Below are 5,303 nucleotides of genomic sequence, written 5' to 3'. Positions count from 1 at the left end.
GGGTTTTGAAAAAACAGTGGGGTTTTTTTTTTTTTTTTTTTTTTTTTTTTTTTTTTTTTTGAGACAGAGTTTCACTCTTGTTACTCCCGCTGGAGGGCAATGATGTGATCTCAGCTCACTGCAACCTCCGCCTCCCGGGCTCAAGCGATTCTCCTGCCTCAGCCTCCCAAGTAGCTGGGATTACATGTGCCCGCCACCACGCCCAGCTAATTTTGTAATTTTAGTAGTGACAGGGTTTCACCATGTTGGACAGGTTGGTCTCGAAGTACGGACCTCACGTGATCCGCCCATCTTAGCCTCCCACAGTGCTGAGATTATAGTAATTTTCGTAATACAAAACCCCAGGGCATTTTGAATGCAGTTCTGCGCATCAGAGCAAAGAGTGACTGGTCCGAGGAGGTACCTCTCTCCTCCCATGTTCTCTGCTTCCTCCTTGGCCCCCTCTCCAGCATCAAGCTAATGCATTGTTGCCTTGAAAGCCTCAAATAGGCCGGGCGCGGTGGCTCAAGCCTGTAATCCCAGCACTTTGGGAGGCCGAGACGGGCGGATCACAAGGTCAGGAGATCGAGACCATCCTGGCTAACACGGTGAAACCCCGTCTCTACTAAAAAATACAAAAAACTAGCCGGGCGAGGTGGCAGGCGCCTGTAGTCCCAGCTACTGGGGAGGCTGAGGCAGGAGAATGGCGTGAATCCGGGAGGCGGAGCTTGCAGTGAGCTGAGATCCGGCCACTGCACTCCAGCCCGGGCGACACAGTGAGACTCCGTCTCAAAAAAAAAAAAAAAAAAAAAAAAGAAAGCCTCAAATAATGTTCTCATTTTGGGAGATGCAGCTTACGTTAGTGAGCACTTCGTGCTGGGGACCATGCCATTCTCCTTACCTCCCTTCATCTCGACAAGGAACCTGCAGATGTTTACCTCCAGCTCTGAAACCTACATGGAGGATTTAAGGCACAGACTCAGGGTCACACAGCCCATGCCCAGTAGACCCCAGGTCTTGTGGTTCTAGCCTGATGGTGCTGCTCACTGCCCAAGCTGCTCTCCTGGCGTGGGTGTGAGTCAGCACACGCTGAGGTGAGAAAAGAAGCTGTTATATTCAGGCCAGAATTTTTTTGCAAAAATCTTTCTTTACACACAGCAAGAACTGGGAAGAAGCCCGTTGGAGCTGAGCCAGCAAAGTGGAATCCATGCTGTTGGCCTCTTAATTTGTTTGAATCATTGCAGATTCCCAGAACTTTGATACAGAAAAGTGCTCAGGGTCGGACTCAGTGACTCACTCCTGTAATCCCAGGACTTTGGGAGGCTGAGGCTGGAGGACTGCTTGAGGTCAGGAGTTTGAGACCAGCCTGGCCAACATGGTGAGACCCCCATCTCCACAATAATAAAAATAATTAGCCAGGAGAGGTGGTGCGCACCTGTAGTTTTAGCTACTTGGAGGTTGAGGCAGAAGGATTGCCGGAACCCAGGCGTTTGAGGCTGCATGAGCTGTGAACTGCCCTCCAGCCTGGGTGACAGTGAGACCCTATCTCAAAAAAAAAGTTCCCATAGTAGAAGTGAACAGCTTGATAAATTTTCCCAAACTAACCACACCAGCGTGCCCACTCCCCTGCAGCTCGGCTTCATGCTTCCTTCCAAGCATGAGGTCACCCAAGGGTAACCACTCACCTCACCTCCAACACCTAAGATTTGTTTTCTCCATTTCAGGACTTTGTTTGTTTGTTTCTTTTTGAGACGGAGTCTTGCTCTGTCGCCCAGGCTGCAGTGCAGTGGCTTGATCTTGGCTCACTGCAAGCTCCGCCTCCTGGGTTCATGCCATTCTCCTGCCTCAGTCTACCTAGCAGCTGGGACTACAGGTGCTCGCCACTATGCCCGGCTAATTTTTTGTATTTTTTTAGTAGAGATGGGGTTTCACCATGTTAGCCAGGATGGTCTCGATCTCCTGACCTCATGATCCGCCCACCTCGGCCTCCCAAAGTACGGGGATTACAGGTGTGAGCCACTGCGCCCTGCTGTTTGTTTTTAAGTTCTGGGATACATGTGCTGAACATGCAGGTCTGTTACATAGGTGTCCATGTGCCATGGTGGTTTGCGGCACCTATCAACCCGTCATCTAGGTTTTAAGCCCCACGTGCATTAGGTATTTGTCCTAATGCTCTCCCACCCCTTGCTTCCCCCACCCCCCGACAGGCCCTGGTGGGTGATGTTCCCCTCCCTGTGTCCTTGTGTTCATTGTTCAACTCCCACTTATGAGTGAGAATATGCGGTGTTTGGTTTTCTGTTCCTGTGTTAGTTTGCTGAGGATGATAGATTCCAGCTTCATCCACGTCCTTGCAAAGGACATGAACTCATCCTTTTTTATGGCTGCAGTTTGGGGACTTTTTACAGCAATGGTTTCATACAGCATGAACCCTTTTATATATGTCATTCTGCTCAATTTTCTATCTATGAAAGTTGGCCAGGCGCGGTGGCTCACACCTGTAATCCCAGCACTTTGGGAGGCCAAGGCAGGCGGATCACCTGAGGTCAGGAATTCAAGACCAGCCTTGGCAACGTGGTGAAACCCTGTCTCTACTAAAAATACAAAAACTAGCCTGGCATGGTAGCATGCACCTGTAATCCCAGCTACTTGGGAGGCTGAGGCAGGAGAATCGCTTGAACCCAGGAGGTGGAGGTTGCAGTGAGCCAAGATCGCACCACTGCACTCCAGCCTGGGCGACAGTGCGAGACTCTGTCTCAAAAAAAAAAAAAAAAAAAAGAAAAAAGAAAAGAAACTCATCCCACTATTACATGTAGTTGTCTTTGTTCATTCTCACTGCTGTGTCATAGTCTGTTGTTTGAATATGCCATAGTTGGATGGGAATTTTTAGCTAGTATGAGTAGTGCTGTCACAAACATCCTTGTGCATGGTCTATGTCATTTCCTGGTGGGTTCCGATCAAGGGCTGGACTGGCTGGTCATAGTGTGTGCAATTTTTCAGCATTGCAGACCCTGCCAAACAGTTTTCCAAAGTCTGCTAATTTCTGCTCTGTCAGAGCAGATGAGAGTTCTGTTGTTCATATGCTTGCCAATGCTTAGTGTTGCCAGATCTTCACATTTAAGTGCTAAATTATTCTAAAAGAAACAGAAATGGTTACAATGTTACCATTTATTTTATAATATTTCTATCATTAATATGGCCCCATAGCTCCATTGGAGCTATCATCCATTTAGCAAACACTTACTGAGCACTTACTGTGTGCAGGGATCTGTGTTCTGATACCAGAAAGAGAAGAAAGAGAAGGTCTCTATTCTGAAAGAGCTTCAGGAATGCCCTCTCTTCAGGTCTCAGCTCAGATGTCACCTCCCCAGAGGGGCCTCCTTGGGCACCTGTGCCCAGCCACTATCTCATTGTCTGCCTCCACGCCTGGCTGAAGAGCTCGATTTTGTGGATGGACTAGTAATCACCTCAGCAGAAGCATCTGCTGTGAAGTCAGGAACACAGGATGGATTCACCAGGAACATCCCTGAAAATATCCCACTGTTCAATTCAGAAGGAGTTTTCCTGGACTCTTGCTCCCACAGTTCTAGCCATTGGCAAGAGGGGCTGCCAGATCAGTTCTGGTCAAGGAGCGATTTGTGTTTTGTTTGGTTTTATTTGAGATGGAGTCTCACTCTTTTGCCCAGGCTGGAGTGCAGGGGTGTGATTCTGGCTCACTGCAGCCTTAAGTAGCTGGGATTATGGGCACACACCACCACGCCCAGCTAATTTTTGTATATTTTTTAGAGATGGGGTTTCACCGTGTTGTGCAGGCTGGTCTACCACTCCACTCCTGGGATCAAGCAATCTACCTGCCTCAGCCCCTTGAGTAGTTAGGTTTACAGGTGTGAGCCACTACACCCAGCTAATTTTTTATTTTGTAGAGATGGTGTCTTGCTATGTTGCCCAGGCTGCTCTCCAACTCCTGGATTCAAGCAATCCACCCACCTTGGCCTCCCAAAGTGCTGGGATTACAGGCGTTAGCCACGGCACCTGACTGCAAGAAACGTTTTCCATCAGCACTGGCCTGGCATGTTCCATATGTTGTTTCTAGCCCCGATGTTTTATTTCCCCATTTAGCGGAAAGGGAAGCTGAGGCTCAGAGAGGTTAAGTCACTTGCTCAAGATTCCACAGCTGGTGCAAGGATTTGCCTCCCCAACTACATGAACTCAATGTGGAATCCCTCAGCAGGGCTCCTGCTGTGTGGCGTGGACCAGGAACGTGGGATCACAGTGCTGGCTGGGCTAGGAGTCAGGGCTCCTGGTGTTAAGCCGAGAGCGTCCCTGCAGACTTTCCCAGGAGACAAGCAGGCTGGGATTCTCTTGTCCTAGAACTGACCAAGCAGAACCTGACCATACCTCGTATCTCCATGCAGCCTCCTGGTCCTGTGGCAGCTGGCTCATGGCCATATCCTTATGATGTCAGAGCAGGGCTGAGACCCTGCTTGGGAACACAGGGGTTGTGGAGAGCCCAGCTCAAGCAGCGAGCAGAGCAGTGTCTGGTGAGGGCACCATCACTTGGGTGGGCAGGGACATGCAGGGCCTAGAAAGGACAACACTCTTTTTTTTTTTTTTTTTGAGACGGAGTCTTGCTGTGTCACCAGGCTGGAGTGCAGTGGCACAATCTTGGCTCACTGCAACCTCTGCCTCAAGCGATTCTCCTGCCTCAGCCTCCCGAGTAACTGGGACTACAGGCACACACCACCATGCCTGGCTAATTTTTGTATTTTTAGTAGAGACGGGGTTTCACCATGTTGACCAGGATGGTCTCCATCTCTTGACCTCGTGATCCGCCCACCTCAGGCTCCCAAAGTGCTGGGATTACAGGCGTGAGCCACTGCGCCTGGACGACAATGCACTTCTTACCACCTGGGCTCTCCTTCCCAGAAAATGGAACACTTGTTCAGGTGTGGTGGCTCACACCTGTAATCCCAGCACCTTGGGAGGCTGAGGCGGGCAGATCACCTGAGGTCAGGAGTTTGAGACCAGTCTGGTCAACATGGTGAAACCGCATCTCTACTAAAAATACAAAAATTAGCTGGGCATGGTGGCAGATGCCTGTAATCCCAGCTGCTCGGGAGGTTGAGGCAGGAGAATCACTTGAACCCGGGAGGCGGAGGTTGCAGTGAGCTGAGATTGCGCCACTCTACTCCAGCCTGGGTGACAGAGAAAGACTTTGTCACACACACTACACACACACACACACACACACACACACACACACACGATAATGGAACACTGCAGGGGGGCTTTGGATGTGTCCAGAAATGAACTTAGTTCTTCAGATT

This window comes from Rhinopithecus bieti, unplaced genomic scaffold (genome assembly GCF_001698545.2).
Source record: "Rhinopithecus bieti isolate Rb0 unplaced genomic scaffold, ASM169854v2 scaffold_13704, whole genome shotgun sequence".
Classification (NCBI taxonomy): Eukaryota; Metazoa; Chordata; class Mammalia; order Primates; family Cercopithecidae; genus Rhinopithecus; species Rhinopithecus bieti.
The sequence above is the reverse complement of the archived record's forward strand: the minus strand, read 5'-3'. Positions refer to the sequence as shown.